Source organism: Euleptes europaea, chromosome 1, assembly GCF_029931775.1.
Source record: "Euleptes europaea isolate rEulEur1 chromosome 1, rEulEur1.hap1, whole genome shotgun sequence".
In the NCBI taxonomy this organism is placed as follows: domain Eukaryota; kingdom Metazoa; phylum Chordata; class Lepidosauria; order Squamata; family Sphaerodactylidae; genus Euleptes; species Euleptes europaea.
Genome location: NC_079312.1, coordinates 49,633,084 through 49,650,231, shown reverse-complemented (window position 1 = coordinate 49,650,231; position 17,148 = coordinate 49,633,084).

Here is a 17,148-nt window from a genome sequence, read left to right as displayed (position 1 = left end):
TTTTTGCAGGAGCAGACTTCCTGTAATGTGTAATTTGCTAAAGACTGGCAGGTTCGAAATCCGTCAGCTGGCTGAATATGCTTTTTTAATATATTTTATCTGTACTCACAAAAGTATTTATGTGGGTTGGTGAACTGTAATCTGAAATAAGTTGCTAGGCTTGTTTGGAAAGTGGAGGAGGGTGCCTTGGATCCTACCAATAACTTCGGCACTCACAAGGGAGAGGAATTTTTTGTGTTTGTTTGTTAGTTGCTAAATCCTCTTTCCAGCAGCAGACCTCCATCTTCCCCTCATGCTATTCCTGGGTGTTTCCTTTCCCCAGGAGTAATATTTGGGAGGGGGAACAATTTGCACTGAAGCAGGAGGGGGGAGTCAGAGAAGTCATTTTCTGCTGAGGAAATCCTTTCATCAGCAGAGATTTTCAGCTGGATGCAAGTCCACACATGCTACTTTAAGTAAGAGTGCACTCTTGATTTCCAAAGATCTTTATGCCAAGTAGGGCTGTCGATTCGCTTCGTCCCGAACCGAAAAACAGCCGAATTTCCCCCGATTCAGCGGTTTTCAGTTTGGGAGGAACCGAATTTAAAAAAAGGCGGGAAAACAACAAGCCAAATTTGGCGAGTTCAGGCGATCACCAAATAAATTCGGCAGGTTCGGCTCCCCGAACCTGCCTTTTCCCGCCTTTTTTTTTAAAATTCCCTGGAGTCCCTGGAAGCCGGGCGGGGGGACTTTAAACTGCTCTGCGCCGCCTGGGCTGGCAGCACGGAGCAGTTTAAGCATCCCTACCCCCTTCCAGGGACTCCATGGAAGGGGGGAGTGGGTCTTTAAACTGCTCCGCACCTCCTGGGCTGGAAGCGTGGAGCAGTTGAAGCATCCCTCCCCCCTTCCAGGGACTCCATGGAAGGGGGGGTGGGTCTTTAAACTGTTCCATGCCGCCTGGACTGGCAGCACAGAGCAGTTTAAACACCCCGCTCCCCTTCCCGGGACTCCAGGGAACGGGGGCGGTGGGTCTTTAAAGTGCTCCGCGCTGCCTGCCCAGGCAGCGCAGAGCACTTTAACACCCCCCCGCCCAGCTTCTCGGGAGTCCCGGGAAGCCGGGCGGTGGGTCTTTAAAGTGCTCCGCGCTGCCTGCCCAGGCAGCGCAGAGCACTTTAACACCCCCCCGCCCAGCTTCTCGGGAGTCCCGGGAAGCCGGGCGGTGGGGAGGGGGTTAAACTGCTCCGCTGCCTGGGTCCCGACGCTTAGCTGTTGGGCAGGGTCCCGCCCAACAGCTGAGCATTGGGACCAGGCAGTGGAGCAGTTTAAAGTTCCCCACGCTGCCTGCCCAGGCAGCGTGGAACACTTTAAAGACCCACCGCCTGCTTTCCTGGACTCCCGGGAAAGCAGGCGGTGGGGGTTTAAATGAGCACTTTAACCCACCACCACCACCCAGCTTCCCAGGAGTCCCGGGAAGCCTGGCGGTGGGGGGGTTAAACTGCTCCACTGCTTGGTCCTGACGCTCAGCTGTTGGGCGGGGTCTCGCCCAACAGCTGAGCTTCGGGACCCAGCTGACAGAGCAGTTTAAAGACCCTCCCTGCCCGGTTTCCTGGGAAACCGGGCGGGGGGTCTTTACACCAAATTTGTTCGGGAATGCTGAATTTCCTGCCGAATTTGGCATTCCCGAACAGGGGGGGTTCGGAATTCGGCCGAACCGGACCCAAGTCGGGCTGGGTTCGGCCGACTCCAAATCGGCCCGAATTCTTTTTTCAACAGCCCTAATGCCACGTTCTAAGCTTATTGGTGGCTTTACACTTTCTTTTTTGTAGTTGTAAGCATGGAGCAAAATGCCCAGCCCAAGGAAATTAGGCACACAGAGTAAATGTGCTTGTTGGGGGATTGGAGGGGGAATTGAGGGAAGATGGCTGCTGGCTTGAAAGTTCTAGAATGAGAGTTTTTTCTCATTCCCGCTACAGGTATTTATAGCTTGGGCATGGCTGGAGGCATCAACCCTTGGTCATGAACCCTTTGGCATGAGTTGAAGGGCAGGAGCATAAGGGTTGTTTTCTCTTGCCTCTTATCCTGTGGATCACAGCTGAAGCCTTGACCATATAGATTAACTCGGTGGACACCAACCCAGGATATCTTGTCTACTGTTTGTTTTTTTTACTATATTTTATTTAATTTTTTTGAAAGTGTATTTTTGTAAGCTGCTTTGGGCCCCCATTGGGAAGAAAAGCAGTATAAAGATATTGTCATGACTACCACTGAGCTCGTTTTGGACTCCTTCTCAGAAGCCTTCAAGGAGGAGTCTGAAGAGCCAGAAACATGGCCTGGGGAAGAGCAGGGAACTCAGGGAAACCCCAGCAGAGCAGAAGAACCCATCTGTTTCAGAGGCTTCCACCAAGGATTTTGCAGTTGAAGCTCTTCCACTAGAACTTCAATCTGCCTCTATCCCCCGATCCTGGGCAATTATCACCAGCCCAGTACCTGGACCATGTTCCCACCTGGATAACCTCCACTTGACAGGAGCAGCAGAGGCAGTGGACTCATGCCGAGGTAGCTGCGGGGAGATGCAGTGCCAGGTTAGCAGCTCATGCACCACCTGTGGAACCAGACTAGACTTTTTCTCTTCAGGACTCTGTCCCAATTAAGACCTCACCAGGAGGGTAACAGAAACTGTTTCCTCAACAGTGGGAGCTGTTTTCCCTTAGCCTATTTAAGCTAAAGGAAAAAATGAGAGCTCTGCTGGACCAGCTGGTTCACAAGGGCACAACCCTTGTGTTCCAGACCAAGCTGCAGACCTTGCCTGTGCTCAGGACCTTACCAAGTGTCAGTCTGTAGAGTAAGTCCTGACTCTCAGAGAGACTGGTAGACAAAGAAGCCTGTGGCCAGCAGAAATATACTAAGTAAATGAATAAACTGAATGCCAATATTAATTCTTGACCCTTGGCTTTCAGGTCCATTGAGCAAGGCAATATTTGCCTTTTCTTGGTGTGTGGGCAACAATTATGGGATGATGGCCTCTTCAAGCTAAGGAAAGCCATAACAGTGTAAGTCACCAATCAGATTACTAGCTTCTTAAACCAGGGTTGCTAACATCCAGTTACTAGATAGAGATCTCCTGCTGTTACAACAGATCTCCGGCCGATATAGATCAGTTCACCTGGAGAAAATGGCTGCTTTGGCAATTGGACTCTATGGCATTGAAGTCCCTCCCCTCCCCAAACCCCACCCTCTTCAGGGTCCACCCCAAAAACCTCCCACCGGTGGTGGAGAGGGACCTGGCAACCCTACCATAAACTGCTGAACCTCTTGAAACAAGATTTAAGATAACACTGAATATTCTTTCCAATGTTTTCCTCTGTCGTGAAACTTCTGTGCACATTAGTTTTGGAATCTCACTGCCCACTCTATGTGTATCAGATAGTAACTGCTGTGATTCCTTTCAAAAACAGCAGCAGGTTTCATGTTCTATGCTGCTTTCATGTTCAGGAATGCTATATTTTCTGCCAGTTTTCACAACTGGTGAATTCCTTTCCTTTTTGCCAGTGAACACCTTTATTTATATTTGAGTTCCCCTTCAGAAAATACTAAATATGAAAACTAGTGCAGTGTTGTTCAGCACAACTCTTCATTACAGTCCCAGCACCTTTTCTCTTCAATTTAAAAAGGGATTTGGGAAAATGAGGTTCTGGTGGTATTGACGATACTATCTTCCTCCCCCCCCCTTTTTTTGCAAGTCAGAAAATGGGGTAGAGCAACCTTTGATATGCAGAATCTGTTATGTCTTTAGGCCACAGTCCTGGATCTTTGATAAAACAACAACCCATGAATCAGGTGTTCTGTAGGCCAGCAGAAGTCATGACCAAGGCAGCTCATGTTAAGGAGATTGCTCATCCATGTGGGTGAGGGAGTCTTCTTCAGAAGGCCCATGAGCAGCTGACGGAAACTAAAGTTCTCCAGACTGGGTGAGCCCCGTCTTTTAAAGTGCAGATCAGCACACCACCTGGTTGGTCAGACCAAGTTGACTCCGATTACATGACCCCTACCTCAAAAGGGCCCCAACTATGGGGCCCTAACAAAACCAGTCCAAAAAAAAAAAGAAAGAAAAAAGGGAGAAAGCACAGAGCCGTGCCTCTGAACAAAGGCGATTAGCTGAACCCGAAAACTTTTCGGGAGTCACCTATTTGGCTTTGGCTTTATCCACAGTTTTGGTATTTGGTAAACCTGAATCCTGAAAATTACTAAAATGGCTAATGTCAGATTTATTTTCAGTTTGGGTTTATCAATATGCACAACTCTATTGACCGCAGAACTGAATGAAAAACTAAGGAAAGGTTTGTGGGCTTAAACTATTGGCATGTATCCATCATGCATCTGACAAAGAAAATAGATGAGATCTACTATACAGTTTAAATCAGACCTATGTAACTTGTGACCCATTGTGCTGACCACAAAGTGCTTGTCATGTATGGCAGCCTACCAGAAGTTGAATAGATCTTTTGTTTTTGTTGCTTGTCTGGGGTTTTTTAAATGGTGTTTGCAAGCACCTGGTGGTGTTTTGCCCTGTGGTTCACAAATTGTGCAGATTAGGCCTGAATTAGCTGGCACATTAATTGGTGCCTATTCCCCCCACACCCAAAAAAGTTTGTTGCTTACCCATAAGCAATGCTGTGAGTCTGATTACGTTTTCTAAAAATATTACCTAGCATCTAAATGTATCCAACTCTGCAGTCCACCATGAACACTCAGTATGTTCTCCCTCATCCATTACCAAAAGCTCTTTGATACATGAAAACAAAAACTTCAATTAAACTTTAATTTAATTTGATTTGCTCTTGCTCTTATCTCCCAGAAGGTATAAACATGAAGACAATATGACAGGAAGACTGAAAGGATCATTGCTTCTTCTTGGACTGCAGAATAATCACAGGGCCTCCCTCCACATTTCCTTTACCTGTTTTCATTTTGACTGGTATTAATAATTCACATTTGCTTTTGTAGTTTGTACATTCATTAACATAAGTTGGAAAAGTTCTTATTTGCACATGAAGATAAGAAAAGTTTAATAAAGTGGGTTAGTCATTTATGTTTCTTCAGGGGGGGGAATTATCTGTTATGACTCATCCTCAGGAGCTGAGTGGGCTATAAGTCTAAATAAGTGAATACATCCTAGATAATGCAAAGAATCACACACAAAAAGACAAGCAGATCCATTGTGCTGCTTTATGACAAAGTATTGTTTATACATGTAATTTAAAAATAGCTTAGGTATATATATCCACACCTACTTCAATTACACTTGTGTTTGTTTTCATTTGTCCTTAGTATTGTTTTTTGGAAGGTACAAAGATTATAATAGAATGGACAATTTTACTTTTGACTTATAAAATAAGCATTGTCTTTAAGATAAGCATGGCTGTAATGGAACATTTTTCTGTTTCTCAAATTACTAGGCCCAGAATTTCCTGTACAAGCTCTCTCTCTCTCTCTCTCTCTCCCTCTCTCTCTCTCTCATTTTCTCAATCACACACACACACACACTGTACAGAAATTTCCTTGTTTTTCTTCTGCTGATTGGAAGCAGCATATTTTACAAGATGGCTCTGTACATATTTTGGTCTTGTACTATCAATGACTATCAGGGTCGCCAGGCCCCTCTTTGCCACCGGTGGGAGGTTTTTGGGGTGGAGCCTGAGAAGGGTGGGGTTTGGGGAGGGGAGGGACACCAATGCCATAGAATCCAATTGCCGAAATGGGCATTTTCTTCAGGTGAACTGATCTGTATTGGCTGGAGATCAGTTGCAATAGCAGGAGATCGCCAGCTACTACCTGGAGGTTGGCAACCCTAATGACTATTTACCTTCATGGCTAAAATGGAGCCTCTGCATTTAGAGACAGAATATTAGGAGTGGGCATAATGGAACTCCCAAGGAGAAAGTGTACATGAAAATTGCTGTCTTGGGTTGTTACTTTGGTATTAAGAATCCAGGATTCTAACTGAAATGAAAATATCCTCCCTGAAAATCGGGGTTGTTTTAAGTTCAGGTGCTTACCAAGCCAGCAGAACCATGTTCATGCACTTGCCATTATTGTTCGATAATGCTAGTTTTCCTGGATCTTTGTATCCCACCTTTCCCGTTCTGGTGGCTCAAGGTGGCATACAAAGCCTGTCCAGTATAATGGTGGTTGAAGTGGCACACATTTCAGCAGTGAAGACCTAAGTACATGTTAAATACCAAGTATAACACAACCCCAACAGCAGACATCTGGAAGGAAAAAACAGCGATGGGAGGGCAATAATGAAAAGCAGCAGGCACTAGGGCTGTCGATTTAGTTCAGCCCGAACTGAAAAACAGCCGAATTTCCCCTGATTCGGCAGTTTTTAGTTCGGGACGAACCGAACTCAAAAATGGCGGGAAACTGGGGGAGCTGAATTCAGCGAGTTCGGGAGTTCATGAATAAATTCGGCAAATTCAGGGCGTCAGTAAGCAGCATAACCTTCAGTAAGTAGCATTCTCCTCCCCCGGCCAATCGGTGGCCAAGCTGGGTCTTCTTCTGGCCAATCAGTCAGGATTGAGTACTGGAGGAATCAGCTGCTGCACGGCCGGGCCGGGGAGAGAGAGAGAGTGAGAGAAATCCTCGTGGGGAGTGTGCTTGTGCACATTGGCTCCTCTCTGTGGCTGCAGGGGGCGCATTTTTGGTGGTAGAGACCCCAAACTTTCAGCAGAGCTTCAGACGAGCCTTCTTAAGAGACCCCCCAAGTTTTGTAAACATTGGGTCAGGGGGTCCCGAGATATTGGCTCCACCCCTTTTCCCTCCCTCCTTTTCCATTTCTGTGGCAGCAGGGAGCGCTTTTTTGGGGGTGCAGCCCCCAAACTTTCAGCATAGCTTCAGACGAGCCTTCTTAAGAAACCCCCCAAGTTTTGTAAAGATGGGTTCAGTGGGGGCAGAAATATGGGCTCCCCCCTTTTCTCTTTCTGTGCAGCCCCCAAACATTGGGATGAATGGATCACCCGATACTGTATGCATCTTCAGAGCGGCAAAACCTTCCGTGCTTAAATGGAATCATATTGGATTACCCACTCCTCCCAGCCCCTCCTGATGGAACAGAAGACAACCACAGTAAGACCCCTTTGGGGGCTTTAATGTATAATTTTTCTCCTGTGTGTGTGTGGGGGGGGGAAGCAGAGTCTCTGTGTGTGTGGGGAGGGAGCAGTTTCTGTGGGTGGGGGGAAGCCAAAGGGGGCTTTCGCCCGTTCTGCCTGGGGTGTGTGTGCCCCCTCGAGTCTCTCTCTCCCTGGTTTGAGGGGGGGCTTCAGTTGTGTGTCCTCAGGTTTTCCCTCATTCATAAGATCGGTTAGGTCTATTTTGATGCTTGCTCAAAACTGGTTTTCAAATGGTTACTTAAAGAATGCATTTTCCTGGTCCCGGTCCGATGCAAAAGGGGAAATTCCACCCCCTCCTGCTCATTATGCATAGCTAGCTGCCTCTGTCCCTTTCCATGGTTTGCAAACTCCCAGGTGTCAGGTGTTGCTTTGCAGTTGTGGGTGTTGCTTTGCAGTTCTGTTGCTTTGCAGTGTTGCTTTGCAGTTCTGTTGCTTTGCAAACTTCTTAGCACCTGCCCCGCCCTGCTCTCAGCTGTTTGTTGGGGCTGGGAGCTTTGTGCCTGGGCGGCAAGCTCTGCTCAGAGATGCACATTAAGGGTGGGGGGACCCCTTTCGGGGCCCATATCTCAGCCCCCCCGACCCAATCTTTACAAAACTTGTGGGGTCTTGCAAGAAGGGTCCTTTGAAGCTCCGCTGAAAGTTTGGGACCTCTACCCCCAAAAATGCCCCCCTGGAGCCGCAGAAAGGCGCAGTTGTGTTTTTAATGGCTTTATTCGGCCGAATTTTTCCCCGAACTTTGAATTCATGCTGAATTGCACGGACCTGAAGCAGGGGAGTTCGGACTTTGGCATATCCTGAATCCAGACAGGCTGAATTTGGCCGAATCCGAACTATACCGATTTTTTTTTCAACAGCCCTAGCAGGTGCTTCACCCATTCTCTACCCACTGCTCTCCTATTCCAATTATCCTCTTTCTCTCTGCTTTTGACTTGGCAAATACACACCTGAAATGAATGAAAACAAAAAAGAACAAAAAAAGTCAAGTAATTTTTTTAAACGCATACTCATAAATGAGTACCCAGCTTGCTGGGGGTAAAGGGAAGATGACTGGGGAAGGCACTGGCAAACCACCCTGTAAACAAAGTCTGCCTAGTAAACATCGGGATGTGACGTCACCCCATGGGTCAGGAATGACCCGGTGCTTGTACAGGGGACCTTTACCTTTTTACCTTACTCTTATACTTCATGCTTGTTCTCTTATTAGGAATGCAAACTTTAAAAGTCTGTATAGTAAATACATACAATTTTACACTTAAAATATAGTTACAAAAATTATTCATCCCTGGGTGGTTTCTAGTTCATCCCTGGATGGTTTCAGCCAGAGCTGGAAAGTGTGCACAGCTAGATCCATGTGGTTTCTGGGTGGCTGTGGTCAATGGTGCACACATTCCCCAAGTCAAAATTTAATCCATGGTAGAGACATAGACATACTCCCAATGAGTGAGAAACAAAGCTTAATGAATTGGAATAAAAATACATATATATGCTAATGCAGAGACAAAGTGAGCAATTCACGGGGTTTCTACTCCTTTGGCATACATTAGCATGTGAGGCTACGATATGCTTCCTTTTACAGAGATGAAAGTGGAAGTTCTTCTTTGTAGGATCATTCAGGGATGTAGGGGGATTGTCTGTTGGTTTAATTGCAAATGACAGACAGTGAGCAATTTCCCAGAAGGTAAGTTTAAATGTCAGTTGTTACTAAACCTTAAGCTAGCCAGCGGCATCAGTGCGTGGCCTCCCAATGGTGGAAAAGCAACACAGCAGATAATTTTAAAGACAGAAATTGTGACATGTTGAGAGAGAAGCTGCAGCATGACAAGTATTTTGTCCTCAGAGGACCAAGCCGTAACAGTATCAATGGTTACTGATCTCATACTCCAACACAGGAACAGACCAGAGTTGTAGCACACTATTAGAGGCATGCATAATGAAATATCTTCATACACAGAAATCGCTGTTTCAGGTCATTACTATGATTTTCCAGAAAAGCATTAGGAATCCAGGATTCTTAGAGAAACAAAACTATGCTCCCCAAAGAAATCTGTGTTGTTTTTGAGTTACGGTTCTGCTAACTGGCTAAAGCATGTGCTCGTGTTCTTCCTTGATTCTGCTGATTTCTTGAGCAATGGCATTTCTCCCTTCCAATTGGATCCTTGTAAGGGAGGAACACAGAGCTCTTCCAGCCAATCACCTTTGGTGACAAGCTACAGAGCGTTGCAATTCTCTTTCCCTCCCTGCTTTGGGGGACAGGGGCGGAGCCCTTTTGTTCTTCTATGACTGGGTAAACAGAGAGCTGTGGCAGCTTGTTCAGGGGCCTGTGGAATTCATCCCCTTGGTCCAGTTTGCTTGACACTTGGTTCTTTAGTAGACAGGCAGCACTCACTCTGTTGCAATTTTGGTGTTATTTGGTTATAAATTAGCCACTCCAGCCCTCTGAAAAATCCCCCTTGGGCAAAATTGCAAGGTGTAATAAAACTTTTGTACTAAGCTGGTAGTATAGCTCCTTAATAGGATGTGAGGATTTGCAAAAGAATCCACTTTTACTTTGTGAAAGGAAACATACAGGCCACAGCAAGGAAGGATGGCAAATGCAAAGTTTTCAGTGGGAAAGTAAGAATTTTTTTATCAGTCATTCACTGTAAGAGTAGGAAAATGCAGACAGTTTAAAAAACTGTCCCGAGCTCTCTTGCTAGATTGCTACTTGATCGCTATTTTTAGGAATTAGTAGAGAGAAGTGCAGCTGCAATTCAGGGGTCTGTAAAATTGACCCCCTGGGTCCAATTCACTTGCAACTGCGGCCGCCATTTTAGAGCGCAGGGATGATCTCGCCCCTGCCCCAGGTAGCCCTCCCACCGGCCTCCTGGGCCCTCCCGACCCACCCCGACCCCAGTGCCATCCAAGGGGGGAGGGGGAAGAGCCCCTGAACCCCCTACTCACTGGGAGAGGCGGCGAATCAGCGGCAGCGACGCGGCCCTCCTGGGCCTGCAGGAGGCCCCTGCAGGCCGCTGCCGGCCGGGGAAAGGTGCGCGGGCCCGGCAGCGATGGCGGCGGTGACGGCAGTAAGTTCCCCCTCCCTCCTCCCTCCTCCCCCTCCCTCCTCTACCATATTTACCCACGTATAAGCCGAGTTCGGCTTTTTCAGCCCTTTTTTTGGGCTGGAAAAATTCAGCTTATATGCGAGTATATACGGTATTTTAATAGTTTAATATTTTAATGTTAATGATTTTTCCCCTCAGTGCATACCCTTACACACTATCCATGTAGTTTACCAGGATTTTTCTCCCACGTTAGGTCAAACACTTAGTAAAGAGTACCATTTGTTCTCATGTAATGTTATCCTCATAATAGCCCTTTGAAATATTTTAAGGTGAGAAACCCATCGCTTTGCTTATACCCATTCCCACTTCTATATCTCAGAAGAAAAAGAAGAAAACACTTTCTGGAAATTTGATAGTAGGTCTTTCTGGAACTTGCAAACAAAGGCTTTCCCATCCAAATCAGACTAGAATATAATTAATTCCTGGTTTAATTAAAATTTTAATTGCAGTTAATAGACTTATTGGTAAATGGTATGTGCAGAAGAATATGGACACAAGTCTATATTTACAAAAGTATGGAATTATTGCTAAGATGACCTACATGGGAAATGACAGAGATTAGTGAATTTCAGGTTTTGACCTAAAGAAAAAATTTCCATTTGACCTAAAGAAAACAACAACAACAAAAAATAGGCATCCTGTTAGCATCATTCATTTTCCCCTGGATAAGTGCTTCATGTCTGACAGTTCAATTTTAAGCAGAGTTGCACCCTTCTAAGCCCACTGACTTCAGTTACTATAAAATATTAAAGAATAAAACAACCCCCAAAATGAGAGGAGCAAGATCTCTGGGCATAGAAACTACAGAGCGTGCTTATATAGAATCAGAAAGCCCTCTCCGAGCCACTGAGATGGTATAGTGAATGGTGGAACGTGGAAAATACTACAATATAGACAGAAATGCCAATTATATGATCCTGTTTGACAGAACATTTGTCAGGTTCTTTGGTTTGAACAGTGGTCCTAGCAAACCCATATCAGCTAAAGCATTCTTCTCCCTCTCCCAGTTGCTGCCTCATGAAACATCATGAGTGAGCCACGCAAGAATATTCAGAGGACTGACAACCATCCTTCATTATTTCTGAAATGTGTTTATTTTCCTGCTAATCAATGGAGTGTGTTTGGGTCAGCTTTTAATTAGCAGTTTTCTGAATGCACACCTGTCAAGACTATATTACGTTAATCAGAGGCTGACTGGTATATTAGGGCCATCTCATCACTATATCAAAATACTTAAGATATATTTGGATACTGGTGTTATTATTATTATTATTATTTAAAAAAAACAGGGTTAAGAAATCCTAAGAAGGAATGAAGGACCCATTCTGGAAAAAAACATTTGGCCAGGGAGCAAAGAAGACTTGCAGAATGTGTGTGAACAGAGAATGAGACTGACGTTAAATGCTTCCTCAGCCTAGGGGGAATCCTTTGACTGCTACACAAGGGCAATGATTTTAGTGGCCTTAAGCAGGTTTTCTGCAAACCTGCTCAAAAAACTCTCCCAACTGGAAATCCATGCTGTTCCCCATATGCTTCTTGAGATGCTAAGTATAGTTATCCCCATGCAAACACATGTCCTTGAATTGTGATTCAGTTGAAGTTGAAACATGAGAAATGCTGGTAACAAGTCAGTGTGCAGGGCAACTGTTGTGTTATTGTTGTTGTTTTGTGGCTGCAGATAACAGCTCAAATAATTGTCTGGACTACCTCATTATTGCATGAAGTGCTAAAGGCTTAAAACAAGAGTGACAGAGATTTCGTATCAGACTTTACACTAAAAGAATATATGGACTCTGGAGGGACTTCTCCAGGGCCTCCTTGAGATGGTGACGATGTGTTTTACTGGGGCAGAAGCATGAATGCCCTTTCCAGAGGCAATATACCACCTTGTTCCAGCAAGCCTTGGGTGGCTGTAAAATGACTTGCTGCTATAGTTTTATGATCCCTGTTTATTACTGGATTATTTTGCATCCATAGTTTCTTTCATTTTTATTGTTGTGAGTGTAGTATGGGAGGGAAGGTGGCATGGTATAGCCTGATGTCAGATCTTGGAAGCAAAGCAGGGTCAGTACTTGGAAAGGAGACAACCAAGGAAGACTCTGCAGAGGAAGGTAATAGCAAACCACCTCTGCTTCTCAGGGTGAAAATGCATGGTCGCTTTATCGTCCTTTAATCCCTGTTTTAGCCAGAATCAAATGCACATTAGGCAAAACGCACGCGTTCGATCCTGGCTGAATACTGGCTGAAACAGAGATTAAAGGAGGATACAGTGACAGTGCGTTTTCGCCCTCAGTTGCCTTGAAAGCCCCTTGCTGAGGTCACCAGGGATAATTATTCACTCAAAAAATTGCTGCTCTCTTGAGGTGGAGTAAAAAAAACACCGAACTTAAAAGGTTATTCATGGTAGGGCTGTTGATTCAGTTCGGTCCGAACTGAAAAACAGCCGAATTTCCCGCAATTCGGCGGTTTTTTGGTTCGGATGAACCGAACTCAAAAAGGGGGAAAACCGGGGAGCCAAATTCGCCGAGTTCAGGGTGTTCCTGAATAAATTTGGCGAATTCGGCCCCTTTAAACAGATCTGAGCCTTCCAGCTGGAAGGCACAGATCTCTTCCCCCCCCCCCGCGGGCCTCCAGGGAGCTTCCCTGGAGGCGCGCGGCGGGCCCTTTAAATAGATCTGTGCCTCCCCCCAGCCTCTCCCCCAGCCCTGCCGGGACTTGACAACCCCCCCACCCCCTTCCCCAGAGTCCCGGCGGATGAGGCGGGGGGTCTGGAAACCCCTGTGCCCAGCCAGGGAGGCGCAGATCTGTTTAAAGGGCCCCCCGCACGCCTTCAGGGAATCCCCCTGAAGGCGCCGGGGGCCGAATTTTCCCCCGAACTCCGGATCCCCCCGAATTTCCAGGGATCCGAAGCGAGGGAGTTTGGACTTCGGCACAGGCCGAATAAAAATGGGCCGAATTTTGTCGAAAACGAACTATACCGATTTTTTTTCAACAGCCCAAATTCATGGAATCGAATCAAATTCATAAAGCCTGATGTAGCTTCGATTACTCATGAGAAAAAGGCCACAGCATTTCAGCTGCAAAATCAGAGGCGAAATCAGAAAAGAGACAGAGTTTGAACAACTACTGAGTAAACCGTCGCAACACCTCTTAGGAAAGATCTATAAGCTCTTATTATTATTTGACACAGAGGAAGAACAAGTTAAAGTATGTCAAATTAAATGGATGGAGAACTTAAATGAAACGATAACAACAGACGAATGGGAACAGATCTTTCAGAAAAATGCTAAGTTCACTTTATCCCAAAATATTCAGGAAAACTGCCTAAAGATGTTACATAGATGGTATATAACGCCTAGTGACATTCAGAATATGAACAGTAAAGCTTCAGGACTCTGCTGGAAATGCCACAAAACCAGAGGCACCTTTTCCCACTGCTGGTGGACATGTGAGGGCGTGCAAAAATATTGGAAAAAGATTCATAAAAACCTCGAAGGCATTGTAGGGGAGAACATAAAATATGATCCAAAACTTTTTCTCCTGAATAAAACACCAAATACCATGAACGAGGACCAACAGATTATGGTAAAATATCTAACAACGGCAGCAAGAGTAGTTCTGGCATCACTTTGGAGAACGAATAAGATTCCAACATTTCAAGCATGGTTGGATAAATCTCTGGAATACATTACGATGGCTCATTTGACATACTATCTGAAAGATATCACACGAGAACAGAATTATGAGAGGTGGAAACCCTTTTATGACTTTATGAAACACACTAGACAAAAGATACCTTCGAACTAATCCATTACCAGATAAAAAATATGGAAGACTTTGTAAACAGGGGTAGTGAATGTGAGATATTATCATAATGATATGTAAACAATATCATTCTTCCTTTCCCTATTTATTTTTCATTCTACAAGGTGATAGTGCTAAATATATTAAAATGGCAGAATATTTTTGTATTTACTATATTTTCTTATGTATCCCCACCCCTCTTTTCTTCTGTATCCCACTTAAAATCAATAAAAAATATTTATAAAAAAACACCCCAAATTCATGGAATCGAATCGAATTCATAAAGCCTGATGTAGCTTGGATTACTCATGAGAAAAAGGCCACAGCATTTCAGCCCTCCTCCTGCCGACAAGCTCATTGTTGAGGCCCGCCCCCACCTCTGTCACAACTCCGCCCATCGCAGCTCCGTAGAGGGGAGGCATTCGAAGGAGAGGGGGAAGGAGAAGTCCTATCGGGCTCCAAACCGCTCGACTCCACTTTCATGCAAACGAATGCATAGGGAGTTCTGCCTTGGATTTGCCACTCTCTGGATGCACATTTTCCCCATCTGAATTCTCAAAACTCAACAATAAGCCCCCAATAGGGCTGTCAAAAAAAAAAATCTGGTACAGTTCGGATTCGGCCGAATTTGACCCTTGTGGGGTCAGTACGTGCCGAAGTCCGAACTCCCCTGCTTCGGATCCCCGGTAATTCGGGGGGATCCGGAGTTCGGGGGGAAATTCGGCCGAAGCGCGCCTTCAGGGATTCCCTGAAGGCGCGCGGGGGCCCTTTAAACTGATCTGAGCCTCCCGGCCGGGAGGCACAGATGAGTTTAAAGGACAGCCCGCCCCCCTTCAGCGGAGCCCGCTGAAGGGGCGCGGGGGCCCTTTAAACTGATCTGAGCCTCCCGGCTGGGAGGCGCGGATCAGTTTAAAGGGCAGCCCGCCCCCCTTCAGCGGGCTCCGCTGAAGGGGGGCGGGCTGTCCTTTAAACTCATCTGTGCCTCCCGGCCGGGAGGCGCAGATGAGTTTAAAGGGCAGCCCGCCCCCCTTTAGCGGGCTCCCGTGAAGGGGGGGCTGCCCTTTAAACTCATCTGCGCCTCCCGGTGTCAGCCCTTGACCCATTGAACCAGAAATCACCACAGAGACAGTCAGGATCCAAGCAGATGGCTTTTACTGGTCAAATAGGTATTACAGTGCATATAGAATAAGATGACAGCTATGAGGGTCTTGCTCGTTAGTTGGCAATATAAGGCTTGAAAAAGGCGGGTGATTACAGAACACACAAAGCATAAACAGAGAACACTTTCCCAGGAGTAGAGTTCCCAGGCTTTGGTATGTGAAGTTGTCTTTGAAGTCTGAATGGTTCAGCCAAGGAACAGAGGCAACAGAGAAACCGAGATAACAGCCTGACATCCTGCTCCCCTTAAGGCCCCCTCCCATCCTGCAAGGGGGCTGGTCTGTCTGGGTAGGCAACGTGAAAGGCGTTGACGAGCTTGGGGGCGGAGACATCTCGTGCACGAACCCACTCGTCATAGGCAGGGGGGAAGTGTTTCCAGCGAACTAGGTATTGTAAAATTCCATGGTGAATACGGGAGTCTAGGACCTTGGAGACCTCAAAATGTTCTTCCCCCCCCCCACCATTATGGGCTGCTCGGGAGGCAGTTCTGGATGCCACTGCAGAGAAGCAATATGGGGTTTCAGGAGGCTGATGTGGAAAACGGGGTGCACACGTCTTAAGGTTTTGGGGAGAGACAGTTCCACTGTGACAGGATTTATGATGCGAGTGATAGGAAATGGGCCAATGAACTTAGCGTTGAGCTTATGGCACGGTCGGGTGGAACGCAAATTCTTGGTGGATAGGTAGACCAGGTCACCTACTTGTGGATCCCCACCGGGGGACCGATGTTTATCAGCTTGTGCTTTGTATAAGCGCTTGGCTTGGGCAAGATTGCTAATCAGCCAGGGCCACGTAGTGCGGAGGGTGTGTGCCCAAGAGGCAATGTCGGCATCCCCCTCCCCTTCCACATCCTCCACAGGGGGGATAGGACCGAAGTCCTGTCCATAGATCGCATAAAACGGGCTGAAACCAGTGGACTGATGTACAGCATTATTATAAGCATATTCTGCAAAAGGTAACAGTTCTACCCAGTTATCTTGGTGGTAATTGACATAACAGCGCAAATAACATTCAAGTACAGCATTAACACGTTCGGTCTGGCCATCCGTTTGGGGATGGTATGCACTAGACAATCCCTGCTCCACCCCCACCAATTTGAGAAAAGCTTTCCAAAACTTTGCAACAAAGCTACTGCCGCGGTCGCAGATTATTTTGCGCGGAAACGAATGTAGTCTAAAGACATGTGACACGAAGAGGCGGGCCAATTTCTGAGCGGAGGGGATCCCTGCGCATGGAACCAAATGTATTTGCTTGGAAAATAAGTCAGTGATAACCCATAGTACAGTTTTTCCCCCGCTGAGAGGGAGATCCGTCATAAAATCCATAGCAATCACTTCCCAGGGTTTGGAGGGTATTTCAAGCGGTTGCAGTAGTCCTGGGGGCTTGCCTTGAGATCGCTTGACTGTGGCGCAAATAGGACAGCTGCGAATAAACGAGTCAATATCAGAAAGCATTCCCCCCCACCAAAACTGTCTGCGCAACAAGTGAAGGGTTTTTAGAAACCCAAAGTGCCCTGCGGTTTTCATTCCATGGGCCAAGTATAAGACGTCTTTTCGGAGCGCTTTGGGTACATACAATTTTGAGTCTTTGTACCAAGAGCCCCCTTGTTCAATAACACCAGGAGGCAGGGTTTGATTAGAATGTTCCATAAGGCAGTGGTCCCGCAGGGACTTTATGAAAGAATCAGAGATGGGAACCCCCCCCCCTCGTTTAACATAGTAGTCGGAGCAGGTAGGGGGGTTGGCGAGGGGGAAACGCTTACGTGTTGCTGTGCGTAGACTTCAGTCGGCCGGGCGGCCGGTCGAGTTGGAGGAGTCAGAGCCGGACCCATCGTGGCGTCCCGTCGCGGAGGTAGGAGAGTGGCCGGTAGGGTTGGAGGAGTTTGCCCGCTGGTAACTGTGTGTTGTCGCTGGGGCAGCGTTTGAGATCGGGTTTGT